The sequence below is a fragment of the Muntiacus reevesi genome, chromosome 3, assembly GCF_963930625.1.
Source record: "Muntiacus reevesi chromosome 3, mMunRee1.1, whole genome shotgun sequence".
In the NCBI taxonomy this organism is placed as follows: domain Eukaryota; kingdom Metazoa; phylum Chordata; class Mammalia; order Artiodactyla; family Cervidae; genus Muntiacus; species Muntiacus reevesi.
The window spans coordinates 97,623,281-97,643,113 of record NC_089251.1 but is presented as its reverse complement, the minus strand read 5'-3'; the positions used below and the strand labels follow the sequence as shown (position 1 = coordinate 97,643,113).

Here is a 19,833-nt window from a genome sequence, read left to right as displayed (position 1 = left end):
ACATAAACTACTATGAGCAACCATATGCCAATAATATGGACAACTTGGAAGAAATGGACAAATTCTTAGAAAAGTATAACCTTTCAAAACTGAACCAGGAAGAAGTAGAAATTCACAAGCATGGAAAACAGAACTATAATAAAAAATCTTCCAACCAACAAAAGCCCAGGACCAAATGGCTTCACAGGTGAACTTTACCAAAAATTTCAAGAAGAGCTAATACCTTTCCTACTCAAACTCTTCCAGAAAATCACAGAGGAAGGAAACCTTCCAAACTCATCCAACAAGGCCATAATCACTCTGATAGCAAAACCAGATGAAGATGCCACACACACAAAAAGTAAACTACAGGTCAATATCACTGATGAACATAGATGCAAAAATTCTCAACAAGTTCTGGCAAACAGAATCCAATGACATATTAAAAAGATCAAGTGGGCTTTAGTCCAAGAAAGTAAGAACTCTTCAATATTCACTAATCAATCAATGTGATACACCATATCAACAAATTGAAAGATAAAAACCATATGATTATTTCCATAGATGCAGAGAAAGCCTTTAACAAAATTCAAAACTCATTATGATAAATATTCTCCAGAAAGTAGGCACAGAAGGGACATACCTCAAGATAATAAAAGCCATATACAACAAACCCACAGCAAACATTATCCTCAATGGCTAAAACTTAAAAGCATTTCCTTGAAAATTAGGAACAACACAAGGGTGCCCACTCTCACTACTGCTACTCAACATAGTTTTGGAAATCCTAGCCACAGCAATCAAAGAAGAAAAAGGAATCCAGGATGGAAAAATAGAAGTAAATCTCTCACAGTTTGCAGATGACGTGATTCTCTACATAGAAAACCCTAAAGATGCCAGCAGAAAATAACTAGAGCTAATCAATGAAAGTAGTAAATTCAAAGGATATAAAATGAATACACAGAAATCCCTTGCATTCCTATACACCATCAATGAAAAGAGAGAGAGAAAGTAAGGAAACAATCCCATTCACCATTGCAATGAAAAGAATAAAATATTTAGACATACAGACACTGTAAAACACTGATGAAAAAAATCAAAGATAACACAAATAGATGGAGAAATACCATGTTCTTGGATTGGAAGACTCAATATAGTGAAAATGAATATACTACCCAAAGCAATCTATAGATTCAACACAATCCCTATCAAACTACCAATGGTATTTTTCACAGAATTAAAACCAATAATTTCACAATATGTATGAGCTACAAAAGATCCAAAATAGCCAAAGCAATCTTGAGAAAGAAGAATGGAACTAGAATCAACTTCCCCAACTTTATACTATAAAACTACAGTCATCAAGACAGTACTGGCACAAAGACAGAAATACAGATCAATGGAACAAACTAGAAAGTTTGGAGATAAATCCACACCTATGGACACCTTATCTTTTGACAAAGGAAGCAAAAATATACAATGGAGGAAAGACAGTCTCTTCAACAAGTGATACTGGGAAAATTGGTCAGCTATGTTTAAAAGAATGAAACTAGGACAGTTGCTAACACCACACACAAAAATAAACTCAAAATGGATTAAAGACCTAGATGTAAGACCAAAAACTATAAAACTCTCAGACAAAAACAGACAGAATACTCTCTTACTCACCTCCCAGAGTGACGGAAATAAAAAAATAAACAAATGGGACCTAATTAAATGTAAACCTTTTGCACAATGAAGGAAACTATAAACAAGGTGAAAAGACAGCCCTCAGAATGGGAGAAAGCAATAGCAAATGAAACAACTGACACAGGACTAATCTACAAAATATATTTAGCAGCTCAATTTGAGAAAAATGAACAACCCAATCAAAAAGTGGGCAAAAGACCTAAACAGACATTTCTCCAAGAAGACATACAGATGGCTAGTAAACACATGAAAAGATGCTTGACATTTCTCATTATTACAGAATTGCAAATCAAAACCACAATGAGGTATTATCTCACACAGGCTGGAATGGTCAGCATCAAAAAGTCTACAAACAATAAATGATGTAGAGGATATGGAGAAAAGGGGACCCTCTTACACTGTTGGTGGAGAACAGTGTGGAGATTCCTCAAAAAACCAGGAATAGAATTGCCATGCAACCCAGCAATCTCACTGCTGGGCATAAACCCCAAGGAAACCAGAAATGAAAGAGACACAAGTACGTCAATGTTCATTGCAGCACTACTTACAATAGCTAAGACATGGAAGCAACCTAGATGTCCATTGGCAGATGAATGGATAAGGAAGCTGTAGTATATATACACAATGGAATATTACTCAAGTTATTAAAAACTAATGCATTTTAGTCAGTTCTAATGAGGTGGATGAACCTGGAGTTGATTATACAGAGTGAAGTATATCAGAAAGAGAAGGACAAATACTGTATATTAACACATACATATGGAATTTAGAAAGATGGTACCAACAATCCTACATGCAGGGCAACAAAGGAGACACAGATGTAAAAACAGACTTTTGGACTCAGTGGGAGAAGGCAAGGATGGGATAACTTGAGAGAATCGCATTGAAACATATATATTACCATATGTAAAATAGATGACTTGTGCAAGTTTGATGCAAGAAGCAAAAGCACCCAAAGCTGGCACTCTGGGACAACCTAGAGGGATAGGGTGGGGAGGGAGGTGGGAAGGGGATTAAGGATGGGGGGGACACATATATGTCTATGGCCGATTCATGTTGATGTATGGCAAAAACCATCACAATACTGTAATTATCCTCCAATTAAAATAAATTAATTTTTAAAAATAAAAATAAAAACATAAGCAAAGAAAAAACAAACAAACAAAAGCTAGAGAAGATGGTGGAATTCCAGCTGAGCTATTTAAAATCTTAAAAGATGACGCTATTAAAGTGCTGCACTCAATATGTCAGCAAACGTGGAAAACTCAGCAATGGACAAAGGACCAAAAAGATCAGTTTTCATTCCAATCCCAAAGAAAGGCAATGCCAAAAAATGTTCAAACTACCAAACAATTGCACTCAATTCACTAGCTAGTAAAGTTATGCTCAAAATCCTTCAAGCAAGGCTTCAGCACTACATGAACCGAGAACTTCAAGATATACTAGCTGGGTTTAGAAAAGGAATCAGAGATCAAATTGCCAACATTCACTGGATCATAAAACAAGGGGATTTCAGAAAAACATCTACTTTTTTGCCCTGTGATTTGCCCTGATAAACCTTTGACTGTGTGGCTCACAACAAACTGTGGAAAATTATTACAGAGATGGGAATACCAAATCCCCTTACCTGTCTTCTGCTGTCTCCTAAGAAACCTGTATGCAGGTCAGGAAGCAACAGTTAGAAGCAGACAAGGGGAGAAAAAGACGGCAGAGGAGTAAGTGGATGTGGAAGTACATCTCTCTCCACGGATACATCAGGAATACACCTTCAGACACAGAAGTGCTCGCAGAACACCAGCTGAGAGCGGGCAGGAGTACCTGACCACTGGGAAAGAATATATAGAACCATGCAAAATTCGGTAGGATGAAGGAAGTATGGGGAAAAACAGGAGAGTTAGGAGAGCTAGTAGCACTGGACCTGCCCTCAGTGGGTGGGGGAACTGAAGCAAGGGTCTGATCCCCACATCGGGGCAACTCTTTGGGTGAGAGGAGAAACATCTGATGCTGACAGTGAAGCAGCTGATCTGTGACAGTCTAAATGGAATGAGAATCACACAGACAATCCTGGCTGCAGCCATACATACCCCAGACAGGTCCCCTAGAAGGCACAGTGGCTGTAAGCTGGAGTGCAGGGATTGTAGAGCAATCCCAGGGCTAGGATTTCTGTTGACTGTGGGGAGACAGCCCGAGGGGAAGTGAGGAGATTGTGGTGGAAAACCAGCCACTGAGGGGAAGCAATAAGCTCAGTCATGTGTAGGGGATGGAACCATCACCGGAGCATCTCTCTCACCACATGCTGACACCAGGAGCTGAAGAGTAGAGAGACTGGCCCTTCAAGCTCTTGGCTCAGGAAAGAGGAGGAGGACTCCAGCCAGGGGGGTCCCTTTATGTGTTTGACTTGAGGAGCTACAGAAAAGGACCCAAGTCAGAGAGCCCTCTAAGACGACCCACATGTAGACCCAACTGACACCCAGGGCACTGTGGCTAAGCAGGAAGACCCAAAACCTTCCCACTAGCTGTACAAACTGTGGACTAAATCCATACCATCGACTGCACAGACTCTGTATCTGTGGAGTATATAAAAGGATGTTTGAGAATTCTCACAAGAGAAAATGCACTAGTTCTGACAGCTGTGAACACTGGAGGTAAGAACACACAGGAGTAGGACCAGATTAGAGTCTAAGCTGCCCCCATAGCAGATCCAGACACCAGCCCAGTGCTGGAGTGCATCCTAGGGAGGCAAGGTGGACTGTGACTCCCAACGAGGGAATGGATGCTGAAAGCAGAGACTCAAGAAAGACATTTATTATTCTTATATGTTGACTGTTCTGTGGCTGCTTCCAGATTTTTTTTTTCTTTTTCATCTGCTGTTGTAGCTTTTGACTTTATTAGCACTATTAAATCTATTTAAGCTTTTTAGAACTTTCCTTAATCACACTTTTTATTTCTGTTACATACTTCTGCCTCTACATTGGCCTTTCATGGTTCTGTGGGGTTTTCTTTCTCTTCTTCATTTTTTTTTCTATCCTTTTCCTTTCTTTAATTTCAGCTTTTAAAATTTAAAATATTACTATTTCTTTCTACACTTATTACTTTGCTTGCTTTTCCTACTCTTCTTTTCGCACTTCAGTTAATCTTTAATATGTCTTCTCTGTCTGTCTCTATTTAACACTGCATTTCTATTCTCTTTCTTTTTCTCACCATATTTGTTAGTTTGTTTTGTTTTTGTTGCTTTATTCCCCAGTTGGCACCTTGCTTTAGTTTTGTTTTCCAGTTTGTGCTTTAGGTTAGTTTTGTTCTTAACTGGTGTATATTATTTTTGGTTTCCTTTGTTCACGGGTCAATCCATTGTACTTTATTTTTTTTTTTGGACCGTTTGGTTTTGCTTATGGGTGTATATTTATGTATGTATATTCCATTATTTTAGTTATCAATTGCCTGATTTTGTAACTGACATTTGTCTGTGGTGTGTCTTTTGTTTCTCTTTTTTTGTGTGTTATTTGTTTTAATCCCATTAAATGTCATACTACCTGTGGAATCTCCATTCCCAGCAAATGATCAAGCCCTGAGCCTTTGGAGTGGGAGCACTGACTCCAATACCCTAGACTACCGGAGAACTCATGACCCTAGGGAGTATCAAATAGTGAGAACTCTCACAAAGCCAACCACGTGTATACAAGACCCAGCATCACCCAACTGCCAATAGAACCCTGTGCAAGACGCCTCATCCAAACAACAAACAAGACAAAAATACAAACCCAATCATCAGCAGACAGAATTATCACCTCACTCAGCCCTGCCATTGGGGTGGGGTAACAACTTACCTCCCCCTACCAGAACACAAGCACATGTCACACCCTACACAAAACTTATAAACCACTGGACCAACCTCAGGAGGGCAGAAACCAAAAGGAAGAAAGAATTCAACCTCAAGTCTCAGAAACAGATACCTCAAACACAATAAGTTAAAAGAAAAGAAAGAGAAATACTGCACAAATGAAGAAACAACCTAGAAACACACAAGCCCAAATAAATGAAGAGGAAGTAGGCAACTACCTGAAAAAGAATCCAGGATAATGGCAGTAGAGATGATCCAAAACCTCAAAAGTACAATGGAGAAAATGCAAGAATCAATTAACAAAGACCTAGAAGAAATAAAGAATGAACATACAGAGACAAACAACACAATTACTGAAATCAAAAATACTCAGAAGGAATCAACAGCAGAATACCTGAGCCAGAAGGAGAGCCAAGTGACCTGGAAGACAGAATGGTGGAAATAATTGCCAAAGAGCAGAATAAAGTAAAAGGAATGAAAATAATTGAGGATAGTCTCAGAGACCTCTGGGACAATATTAAACACACCAACATTCAAATTATAGGGATTCCAGAAGAAGAAAAGAAAAAGGAAGGGTATGAGAAAATTTCTGACAGCGTCTAGTTGAAAATTTCCCCAACATGGAAAACAAAATAGTCAATCAAGTCCAAGAAATGCAAAGAGTTCCACACAGGATAAACCCAAGGAGAAACACACCAAGACACATACTAATCAAACTAACAAAGATTAAACACAAAGAAAAAATGTTTAAAGCAGCAAGGGAAAAGCAACAAGTAACATACAAAGGAAATCCCACATTTAACACCTGATCCTTCAGCAGAAAATCTGCAGTCCAGAAGTGATAAACCCCAAAGAATCAAGAAAATGTCAAAAGGAATATATATATCAATAATTACTTTGAATGTAAATGGATTAAGTGCTCCTACCAAAAGGCACAGACTGGCTGAATGGATACATTCAAGACCCATATATATGCTGTCTACAAGAAACCCATTTCAGACCTAAACACACATACACACTGAAAGTAAGAGAATGGAAAAATATATTCCATGCAAATGGAAATCAAAAGAAAGCTAGGGAAGCAATCCTCATGTCAGACAAAATAGACCTAAAAGCAAAGAATATTATAAGGGATAAGAAAGGACACTACATAACCATCAAGGGATCAATCCAAGAGGAAGACATAACAATTGTAAATATCTATGCACCCAATATAGGAGCACCTCAATCCATAAGACAAACACTAACAGACATAACAGAAGAAACTGACAGTAACACAATAATAGGAGGAGACTTTAACACCCCACTTACATCAATGGACAGATCATTAAAACAGAAAATTAAAAAGGAAACACCAGCCTTAAATGACATATTAGACCAGATGGATCTCATTGATAATCTTCAGGACATTCCATTCAAATGCATGAGAATACACTTTCTTCTCAAGTGCACATGGAACATTCTCCAGGATAGACCACATCTTGGGTCACAAGTCAAACCTCAGGAAATTTAAGATTAGATATCAATTACAAGAAAAAAACTAAAAACACAAACACATGGAGATGAAACAATGTTTCTAAATCATGAACAGGTTACTGAAGAAAACAAAGGGAAATAAAAAATTCCTAGAAACAAATGACAATGAAAACATGGTAACTCAAAACCTATGCTGCTGCTGCTGCTGCTGCTAAGTCGCTTCAGTTGTGTCCGACTCTGTGCGACCACATAGACGGCAGCCCACCAGGCTCTGCTGTCCCTGGGATTCTCCAGGCAAGAACACTGGAGTGGGTTGCCATCTCCTTCTCCAATGCATGAAAGTGAAAGTGAAGTCGCTCAGTGTCTGATTCTTCACGGTCCCATGGACTGCAGCCTACCAGGCTCCTCCATCCATGGGATTTTCCAGGCAAGAGTACTGGAGTGGGGTGCCACTGTCTTCTCTCAAAACCTATGGGATGCAGCAAAAGCAGTTCTAAGAGGGAAGTTTATACAATACACCCCTACCTCAAGAAACAAAAAAAACATTGAATAGACAACTTAACTTTACACCTAAAACAACTGGAAAAAGAACAACAACAACAACAACAAAAAAAAACAAAGTTAGCAGAAGGAAAGAAATCATAAAGATCAGAGCAGAAATAAATGAAAAAGAAATTTAAGAAGCAATAGTAAAGATTATTAAAACTAAAAGCTGGTTCTTTGAGAAGACAAACAAAATTGACAAACCTTCCGGCAGACTCATCAAGAAAAAAAGAGAAGAATCAAACCAACAAAATCAGAAAGGAAAAAGGAGAGGTTACAACAGATAATGCAGAAATACAAAGGATTATAAGACACTATTATGAATAACTATATGGCAATAAAATGGACAACGTGGAAGAAATGGATAGGATTTTTAAAAAGTTTAAGCTTACAAGACTGAACCAGGAAGAAATAGAAATTATGAACCACCCAATTACAAGCACTGAAATAAAAACTGTGATCAAAAACCTCTCAAAAAACAAAACCCACGGCCAGATGGCTTCACAGGTGAATTCTATCAAACATTTAAACAAGAGCTAATGCCTATCCTTCTAAAACTCTTTCAAAAATTGCAGAGGAAGGAACACATCCAAATACATTCTACAAAGCCACCATCACCCTGATACTAAAACCAGGCAGACAACATAAAAAAAGAAAATTACAGGCCAATATAACTGACAAACATAGATGCAAAAATCCTCAACAAATCTCTAGGAAACAGAATTCAATAACACATTAAGAGCTCATACACCATGATCAAGTTGGGTTTATTCCAGGGATGTAAGGATTCTTCGATATATACAAATCAACCAATGTGATACATACACCACACTAACAAACTGAAAGATAAAAACCATATGATAATCTCAATAGATGCAGAAAAGGTCTTTGATAAAATTCAGCACCCATTTATGATAAAAACTCTTCAAAAAATGGGCAGAGAAGAATCTACCTCAACTTAGTAAAGGCCATATATGATAAGCCCACAGCAAACATTATTCTCAATGGTGAAACACAGAAAGCATTCCCTCTAAGATAAGAAACAAGACAAGGGGTTCCACTCTTACCACTGTTATTCAATATAGTTTTAGAAGTCTGTGCTATGACAATCAGAGAAAAAAAAAAAAGAAATAAAGGGAATCCAGACCAGAAGAGAAGAAATAAAATTCACTGTTTGCAGATGACATGATACTATACATAGAAAACCCTGAAGATACTATCAGAAAATTACTAGAGCTAATCAGTGAATTTAGCAGAGTCACAGGATACAAAATCAATACACAGAAATCACTTGCATTCCCCTATACTAACAACAACAACAAAAAAATCAGAAAGAGAAATTAAGGAACCAATCTCATTCACCACTACAATAAAAAGAATAAAATATCTAGGAATAAACCTACCTAAACAGACAAAAGAACTGCATACAGAAAATTATAAGACACTGATGAAAGAAATGAGATGACATAAACAGATGGAGAGATATTCCATGTTCCTAGGTTAGAAATCAATACTGTGAAAATGATTATACTACCAAATGCAATCTACAGATTCAATGTGATCCCTATCAAATTACCAATGGCATTTTTCACAGAACTAGAACAAAAAATTTCACAATTCATGTGGAAACACAAAAGACCCCAAATAGTCAAAGCGGTCTTAAGAAAGATGAAAGGAGCTGGAGGAATCAACCTTCCTGACTTCAGAATATACTACAAAGCTACAGTCATCAAGACAGTATGGTACCAGCACAAAAACAGAAATATAGGCAAATGAAACAAGACAGAGAGCCTAGAGATTAAACCCATGCACCTATGGGTACCTTATTTTTGACAAAGGAGGCAAGAATATACAATGGGGCAAAGACAGCCTCTTCAATAAATGGTGCTGGGAAAACTGGACAGCTACATGTAAAAGAATGAAATTAGAACACTTCCTAACCCAAACACAAAGATAAACTCAAAATGGATTAAAGACCTAAATGTAAGACCATTACATTAAATCTCTTAGAAGAAAACATAGGCAGAACACTCAATGACATAAACCAAAACAAGATCCTCTGACCCACCTCCTAGCGTAATAAAAACCAAAACAAACAAGTGGGATCTAATTAAACTTAAAAGCTTTTGCACAGCAAAGGAAACTATAAACAAGGTGAAAAGACAACCCTTAGAAAGGGAGAAAACAATAGCAAATGAAACAACTGACAAAGGATTAATTTCCAAAATATACAAGCAGCTCATACAACCTAATGCCAGAAAAACAAACAACCCAATCAAAAAGTGGGAAAAAGACCTGAACAGACATTTCTCCAAAGACATACAGATGACTAACAAACACATGAAAAGATGCTCAACATCATTCATTATTAGAGAAATGCAAATCAAAACTACAATAAGATATGACCTGACACTAGTCCAAATGGCCATTATCCAAAAGTCTGTAAACAATAAATGCTGGAGACGGTGTGGAGAAAAGGGAACCCTCTTGCACTGTTGGTGGGAATGTAAATTGATACAGCCACTATCCAAGATGGTATAGAGTCCTTAAAAAACTAGGAATAGAACCAATGTATGACCCAGCAACCCCACTTCTAGGCATATACTCTGACGAAACCAAAACTGAAAAAGACATGTGTGTGTACCCAATGTTCCCTGCAGCACCAAAGTTAGAACATGGAAGCAACCTAGATGTCCATAGACAGATTAATGGGTAAAGAAGCTGTGGCACATATATACAATGGAATATTACTCAGCCATAAAAACTAACACATCTGAGTCAGTTCTGAGGTAGATGAAACTACAGCCTGTTATACAGAGTGAAGTTAAGTCAGAAACACAAAGATAAATATTGTATACTAACGCATAGATATGGAATCTAGAAAGATGGTACCGATTAATTTATTTACAGGGCAGCAATGGAGAAACAGACATAGAGAACAGACTTATGGAAACAAGGGGTGGGGAGAGGAAGGAGAGAGTGAGATGTATGGACAGAGTACCATGGAAACTTACAGTACCATATGTACAACAGAATGCCAACAGGAATTTGCTATATGACTCAGGGAACTCAAACAGGGGTTCTGTAACAACCTAGAGGGGTGGGATGGGGAGGGAGATGGGAGGAAGGTTCAAGAGGGAGGGGACATATGTATACCTATGGCTGATTCATTTTGATACTTGGCAGAAAACAACAAAATTCTGTAAAGCAACTATACTTCAATTAAAAAAATAATTAAAAACAAAACAAAACAGAACCAGACACGGAACAACACACTGGTTCAAAATTGGTTAAGGAATACAACAAGGCTGTATATTGTCACCCTGCTTATTTAACTTCTATGCACAGTATATCATGCAAAATGCCAGGCAGAATGAAGCACAAGCTGGAATCAAGACTGCTAGGAGAAATATCAACGATCTCAGATATACAGATGATACCACTCTAATGACAGAAAGTGAAGAGGAACTAAAGAGTCTTTTGATGAGGGTGAAAGAGGAGAATGAAAATGATGGCTTAAAACTCAGCGTTCAAAAAACTAAGATCATGGCATCCAGTCCCATTACTTCAAGGCAAATAGAAGGGGGAAAAGTGGAAACAGTGACAGACTTTATTTTCTTGGGCTCCAAAATCACTGTGGACAGTGACTGCTGCCACGAAGATGCTTGCTCCTTGGAAGAAAAGCTATGCCAAACCTAGATTAAAGAGCAGAGATATCACTTTGCCGACAAAGGTCCATATAGCCAAAGCTATGGTTTTTCTAGTAATGTACAGATGTGAGAGTTAGACAATAAAAGGCTGAGCACCAAAGAACTGATCCTTTCAAACTGTGATGCTAGAGGGACTCTTGACAGCCCCTGGACTGCAAGATCAAACCAGTCAATCCTAAAGAAAATCAACCCTGAATATTCACTGGAAGGACTGGTGCTGAAGCTGAAGCTCTAATACTTTGGCCACCTGATGTGAACAGCCAATTCACTGGAAAGGACCCTGATGCTGGGAAAGACCGAAGGCAAAAGGAGAAGGGAACAGCAGAGGATGAGATGTTTGGATGGCATCACCAACTCAATGGACATGAATCTGAGCAAAATCTGCGAGATGGGAAGAGAGTAGAGCCTGGCATGCTGCAATCCATCGGGTCAGAAAGGACTCAGAGACTGAACAGCAAGAAATGTGGGTCATAAATTCTAATACTACATGCTAATTATCTTAAAGTATTTTGAACAAATATACAGCCACTGAACTTACCACAAAGGCACTTAAAACAAATGGGACGCATGGAAGCACCTACAGAAAGTATATTTTATAATTTAGAGAGGCAAGACTAAAATTTAACTACTTTAAAATTTCTTTTTGAATGTCATACCCTCTAATTTGTCTAGTAACTAAACACCCATAAGGACTACTCTATTTAAAAAAAAAAAATCAGAACTGCCCCAGATCAGTTTATCAGGAGGTTAAAAGTAAACATAAGATATTCCTGCCAGGGTTTCCCTGGTGTCAGTGTAGGAGACAAGGGTTCCACCCCTAGTCCAGGAAGAGCCCACATGCCGAGAGGCAGCTAAGCCGTGTGCAGCTTCTGAGGCCCGCGCGTCACAGTTTCTGAGGCCCAGACGCTCTAAAGCTGCTGGGTCTAGAGAGCAGCCCTGCTCGCCACAGCCAGAGAGAAGCCCGCGTGGCAGCGAAGGCTCAGCACGGCCAAAAATGAATACACAAAATGACTTTCAAACAAGACAGTCCTGTCTACACGAGCCTCCAATAGCCGGCAGGAGGTGTGCCCATGCCAGTGTTCCCTGGGCCTGTGAGCAAGTCACACCACGTGGTGGGGGGTGACAGAGGGGGGCCGGGAGTGGTGCTGAGGGGCTCCATTTCCCAGGAACGTGAATGTACACACCACCACCTGGAAAAAGGAGACTGAACTTGGATTCTCTGAATCACAAGGTTTAATGACATTAAACTGTCAATACATGAGGGGAAAAAAACCAAAACCTTACATCTTGTTACTATTAAAGAAATAACAAATAAATAAAACATATACTGCTTATAAACATTAGCTTCACGAATCACTTGACAATATAAAGGAAGATCATGGAATCTTCCTAATCAAAGAGAGTTCCAATACAAAATGAATTAAGCATATGTGTCTGAGAATAAAAATGATTCTGTTCTATGTTAACTTTAAAAGCCCAAACAGCTACAATTAGGTGCTCTAAAATCTGAACAGCTTTAGTGCCAGTTCTCAACACTTGAGAAAAATGTTGATGAGGCTGGCTGGAGTACTACTGAAGAAGAAACGCCTGGTGTTTAAATTGTGCCTGCTCGTCCATCATCGGGGACCTCCCCTCTAGCAGCTCTTGCACCACAACCCCACCAGTACAGTCGCTCCCCAAAGCCTTTACTTTGCAAGCGCCAGTCACACTTCTAGTTTTCTCTGTGAAAAAAGTTACAGGGTACATCTACAGCATTCCTGATCCCAGGAGTCCTGGCCACATTCCAGTCTTCATGTCTGCTTGGGCCCTAGATTTGAATGGTCATTTACTGGGTTGTTTTGCATTGCAATGATATGGAAAAACCTGGACCAAGCTCTTGGCCAACTCAATAAATACCACAGTGACCCTCAAAAGCGAACCAAAACAGAGTAGAAAGCTTCCCTACACTACTCCTCTGTAATGGGGCTGCCAACATGAACAGCGTGGAGAGAGATAAAGGACCACAATTACACAGAAGACTGTAATCTGTAAACTGATGCTGCCTTAAAATGTATTTAAGATGCCATCTTTTTCACAAGCTTTCAACCCATACTGCCAACTGCCTAGTGGGAAGATCCATCTAGATAAAACACATCTAGAGAAATGTTACTTCATCTTCCTCCAACCCCTTAACAATCACTCTTTTATGGCTGAGCTGGATTAACCAGCCATTTTGCAGCTGGGCAGTGTCATGTGACTAAGTTCTAGCCAATGAAATATGTAGGGCACTGGAAAGTAAAACTTCCAAGTTGGTCCTTCAGGGAAAGTGGCCTGCCCACTCTCCCACTCCCTCCACCACGTTACCAGGCTCGACGACGTGGCAGCATGGCATTCTCACACCATGAGTGTGAGTAACATCCTCTCTCTGATCATAGCACCTAACCCCACAGATCAACAGTGTTCAGAGCCATGAAAGACAGGCTCAAGCTAGATCCCAATTACAGGCTCAAGTGCAAAAGAGAGAATTCTCAATGGTATTTTAAGCCAGTGTTATTCCCACCTCTGTAACATTTACCTGAATCTATAAACTAATTAATACACTCCCCCGCTTATTTGCCTTCTGAGGTCAAGATTGGTGACTCCCAAACATGGCTGTGTCCAAAAGCCAAGCTGGGACCCTTTTAATTTATAAGGGAGACAGGAGAGCAGTGGAATCTGTACTTTTAAGGGCTCCATCCCCAACGCCAGATGATTCTGATAAAAAGCCATCAATCAGGAAGCTGTTAACAAAGACACAAGGGAGAGAACTTGTAGTTGAGTTTCCTGGGCATGGTCTTCAACCTTTTTGATCTCCCAGGAATCATAAAATCTTAAGAAGTTTATCTGAAAGATGCCTTTTGAATCTGCTTTTTCCTTGTGTCTCTTGTCCAGCCCCACTGGAGTTTACATCCTTATCACCATCACCTGGCATTTCTCTGAGCCCCTACAGTTGCTGGACTCTCACTGCAGCCCCCAAACTAAATATTTCATGCTGAATTCTTCCCTAAAGTGAGGTCCAGCAGCTTTTCAGGTGGGCTCACTATCTGTCAAAAGACTGGGTTAACTTCCTTACTCAAGGAGCAGAGAAATCAAGAACCTTATCATGAATGTGGTTACCACAGAGAGCAGGCACAGACTCGGCAGAATTTCCCTTGGTTCTGAGTCCCATGGGGAGGGGTGGACTGGAGCTGCCAGTGACCCCATGGGAGAAGGGAGGATAACCTCCTGGATTTGCATAACTCAACATTTTGCCTCACTACTGCCCCTTTACAGTCCAGTTGAAGTGACCATTCAGGATGAATTTAACGCAAACTATAAATGCACTTCCATTTAAGAGACTGTTTATAAACATAATACCACATTCTCCTAGTTGACCACATTCAGCAACAAAAAGGCCATGTACTCAATGGGGCCAAGGAACGTCTGTCCCTCATGTCCTGGTCATTATCTCTGCCTTCAGTTTTCCAGCTTCCCAGAGATCATTTATCTTGACATCCTTGCAATCAGACTTGGCACTCAACTGTTTCCTAAATCAACCCACCACTGTAAAAAAAAAAAAAAAAAAAACCAATTCAGTGTTCTCCTTATCACTAGTGTCCTCTTCCATTTCCAGAGTTTCTTTCCTCAGTCCTACTCTGTGCCCAAGCTCCTCACTCTGACACACCAGGGCCATCATTCATGGTAACCTTTCTCCCCTCCTCCAGCCCAGATTCTGGGTGGCCCTCCCACATCTCCCTGATTTTTCTGCACATGCTGTTCTTTCAGAGTCTCCCAACAACCACCAAAGCCTCCACTCCTTTACTCCATCAACTACTACTCAACCTTTAAGACTCACAGCAAAGGTCACCTCCTCTGGTAAGAAGTTTCCAAACTCTCAAGCAAAATAAGCTGCTCTCCCTTGGGCACCTAAGGCACTTTGCTCCTCTACTCATTAAACAAGTATTTACCGAAGCTTACACAGCCCTTCCCTTGTAGCTCAGCTGGTAAAGAATCTGCCTGCAACATGAGTCCTGGGTTTGATCCCTGGGTTGGGAATGCCCCCTGGAGAAGGGAAAGGTTCCGGTTTTCCAGCCTGGAGAATTCCATGGACTATATAGTCAGACGACTCAGTGACTTTCACTTCACACAGACCCTGCCAACACCAGTGAACCAAATGTAAATCATGAATCAGCAGAAACACCAATATCATTGATGTCCAAATTTGGGTAGTTGTCTTTCCTTTGAAATAAAGGCAAGTTTCTGAAATTACATCTCCAAATGCAAAAATAACCGCAAGCAACCTGCTGCATGATGGAGGCACTGAGTGCAGCAGTGCATGGGACCTTCTGAAGGCGTCTCCATCATCTTCATTGCCTCCACCATAGTTTGGCCTCAGGTCAAACAGCAGGGAGGGAACACAGACCCCATCAGCAACAGAAAATCGGATTAAAGATTTACTGAGCAAGGCTCCGCCCATCAGAACAAGACCTGGTTTCCCCCTCAGTCAGTCTCTCCCATCAGGAAGCTTCCATAAGCCTTTTATCCTTCTCTATCAGAGGGCAGACAGAATGAAAACCACAATCACAGAAAACTAACCAATCTGATCACATGGACCACAGCCTTGTCTAACTCAATGAAACTATGAGCCATGCTTTGTAGGATCACCCAATACGGATGGGTCATGGTGGAGAGTTCTGACAAAATGTGGTCCACTGGAGAAGGGAATGGCAAACCACTTCAGTGTTCTTGCCTTGAGAACCGCATGAACAGTAGGAAAAGGCAAAAAGATAGGATACTGAAAGATGAACTTCCCAGGTCAGCAGGTGCCCAATATGCTACTGGAGATCAGTGGAGAAATAAACCCAGAAAGAATGAAGAGACAGAGCCAAAGCAAAAACACCCCCCAGTTGTTGATGAGACTGGTGACAGAAGCAAGGTCTGATGCTGTAAAGAGCAATACTGCATAGGAACTGGAATGTTAGGTCCATGAATCAAGGCAAATTGGAAGTGGTTAAACAGGAGATGGCAAGAGTGAACACTGACATTTTAGGAATCAGCAAACTAAAATGGACTGGGATGGTTGAATTTAACTCAGATGACCATTATATATATATTACTGCAGGCAAGAATCCCTTAGAAGAAATGGAGTAGCCATCATAGTCAACAAGAGTCCAAAACGCAGTACTAGGATGCAATGTCAAAAACGAAAGAATGATCTCTGTTCATTTCCAAGGCAAATCATTCAATATCACAGTAATCCAAGTCCAAATCCAATGCCCTGACCAGCTGCCTTCAGCTGAAAAAGCTGAAGTTGAACGGTTCTATGAAGACCTACAAGACCTTCTAGAACTAACAGCCAAAAAAGATGTCCTTTTCATTAAAGGGGATTGGAATGCAAAAGTAGGAAGTCAAGCACCTGGAGTAACAGGCAAATTTGGCCTTGGAGTACAGAATGAAGAAGGCAAAGGCTAATAGAGTTTTGCCAAGAGAACTCACTGGTCATAGCAAACACCCTCTTCCAACAACACAAGACAAGACTCTACACATGGACATCACCAGATGGTCAACACCAAAATCAGATTGATTATCTTCTTTGCAGCCAAAAATGGAGAAGCTCTACACAGTCAGTAAAAACAAGACGGGAGCTGACTGCAGGTCAGATCATGAACTCCTTATTGCCAAATTCAGACTTAAATTGAAAGTAGGGAAAACCACTAGACCATTCAGGTATGACCTTAATCAAATCCCTACGATTATACAGTGGAAGTGACATATAGATTCAAGGGATTTGATCTGATAGAGTGCCTGAAGAACTATGGATGGAGGTTCGTGACACTGTACAGAAGGCAGTGATCAAGACCATCCCCAAGAAAAAGAAATGCAAAAAGGCAAAATGGTTGTCTGAGGAGGGCTTAAAATTAGCTGTGAAAAGAAGAGAAGTGAAAGGCAAAGGAGAAAAGGAAAGACATATACATTTGAATGCAGAGTTCCAAAGAATATCAAGGAGAAATAAGAAAGCCTTCCTCAGTGATCAATGCAAAGAAATAGAAGAAAACAACAGAAAAGGAAAGACTAGAGATCTCTTCAAGAAACTTAGAGATTCCAAGGAAACATTTCAAGCAAAGATGGGCACAATAAAGGACAGAAATGGTATGGATCTAAGAGAAGCAGAAGATATTAAGAAGAGGTGGCAAGAATACACAGAAGAACTATACAAAAAAGATCTTCACAATCCAGATAATCACGATGGTGTGATCCCTCACCTAGAGCCAGACATCCTAAAATGTGAAGTCAAGTGGGCCTTACGAAGCATCACTACGAACAAAGTTAGTGGAGGTGATGGAATTCCAGTTGAGCTATTTCAAATCCTAAAAGATGATGCTGTGATAAAGTGCTGCACTCAATATGCCAGCAAATTTGGAAAACTCAACAGTGGCCATAGGACTGGAAAAGGTCAGATTTTATTCCAATCCCATAGAAAGACAATGCCAAAGAATGCTGAAATTATAATCAATTTCCACACAATTATACTCATCTCACATGCTAGCAAAGTAATGCTCAAAATTCTCCAAGCCAGGCTTCAACAGTACTAGAACCGTGAATTTCCTGATGTTCAAGCTGGATTTAGAAAATGCAGAAGAACCAGAGGTCAAATTGCCAACATCTGTTCAATCATAGAAAAATGAGCGTTCCAGAAAAACATCTACTTCCGCTTTATTGACTATGCCAAAGCCTTTGACTGTGTGGATCACAATGAACTGTGGAAAATTCTAAAGAGATGGGAATACCAGACCACCTGACCTGTCTCTTGAGAAATCTGTACGTAGGTCAAGAAGCAACAGTTAGAACTGGACATGGAACGACAGACTGGTTTCAAATCAAGAAAGGAGTACATCAAGGCTGTATATTGTCACCCTGCTTATTTAACTTATATGCACAGTATATCAGGAGAAATGCTGGACTGGATGAAGCACAATCTGGAATCAAGATTGCTGGGAGAAACAGCAATAACCTTAGATATGCAGATGACACCACACTTAGGGAAGAAAGCAAAGAACCAATGAGCCTCTTGATGAAAGTGAAAGAGGAGAGTGAAAAAGTTGGCTTAAAGTTCAATAGTCAGAAAACTAAGATCACGGCATCTAGTCCCATCACTTCATGGCAAATAGATGGGGAAACAATGGAAACAGTGACAGACTTTATCTTGGAGGGGCTCCAAAATCACTGTAGATGGTGACTGCAGCCATGAAATTAAAATACGCTTGCTCCTTGGAAGTAAAATTATGACCAAATTAGGCGGCATATTAAATTTGCCAACAAAGGTCTATCTAGTCAATAGCTTTGGTTTTTCCAGTAGTCATGTATGGATGTGAGAGTTGGACTATAAAGAAAGCTGAGCGCTGAAGAATTGATGCTTTTGAAGTGTGGTGTTGGAGAAGACTCTTGAGAGTCCTTTGTACAGCAAGGATATCCAACCAGTCCATCCTAAAGGAGATCAGCCCTGAATATTCATTGGAAGGACTGATGCTGAAGCTTATAATCCAATACTTTGGCCACCTGATGCGAAGAACTGGCTCACTGGAAAAGACCCTGATGCTGGGAATGATTGAAGGCAGGAGGAGAAGGGGATGACAGTGGTTGAGATGGTTGGATGGCATCACCGATTCAATGGACATGGGTTTGAGTAAACTCCAGCAGCTGGTGACGGACAGGGAGGCCTGAAGGGCTTCAGTCCATGGGATCGCAAAGAGTTGGACAGACTGAGCGACTGAACTGAACTGAACGGCATAATCCAGGTTTGCCAGTCGACTTTGAACCTCACTATGCTTCCCAGGTGGCGCTAGTGGTAAAGAACCCACTTGCCAACGCAGGAGACACAAAAGACATGGGTTCGATCCCAGGTCGGGAAGATCCCCTGGAGGCGGGCACGACAAGCCACTTCAGTATTCTTGCCTGGACCACCCCACGGACAGAGAAGCCTAGAGGGCTAGGGTCTACGGGGGTCCCAAAAAGTAGGAAACGACTTACGGTATGCATGCTATCAGATTGGCTCCAGAGAAGACCTGTGGCTGTATTGAGGGAAAGACAGCAAATTCTTGTCTCCCATCACAGCACCTAAAACCACAAGTTCAACGGTAGGGGGCGCAAGATACAAAGTGGTGAAAATAAAAAAGCTGTCTCTTCTACAGCAGATCCTGCAACATACAGAACTCAGCCAACAAGTTCAGACCAGCACAAAGTAAATAAAGCATCTATCTATTCAGCCACAACTGAACTGAATAAGGAGCTTTCACGAGCCAACACATTATGCCAGGTTCATATAATTATCTGCTAATTTACTGGTTCTCATTTTCCAGGGCTCCAGAGACCTGTGATACTCTCCTATAAGCCTCCAGAACCCAGCAGAGCAGCAGCATTCCGTGTTTCAGGACCTGAGATGGTTTAAACTTTACAAAAACCCAACGGGGCAGCACCGTTTTCTCCAATTTCACCATTGGGAAGTCAGGTTCCGACAGTTGACTCGCCCAAGTTCATTAAGTTGGTGGACACCTAGGACCGCGAACTCGGAGGCACGACTCAGCCACCACTGGGGCCCGCCAG

The 19,833-nt window shown here is 40.5% G+C and overlaps 1 protein-coding gene across 1 annotated transcript in view; it reads right to left on the bottom strand.

Annotated features, from left to right (window-relative positions):
- Positions 1 to 19,833, bottom strand: part of COA5 (cytochrome c oxidase assembly factor 5) — a 30,768-nt gene that overhangs the window by 10,671 nt on the left and 264 nt on the right. The gene's annotated exons all lie outside the window — the stretch shown is intronic.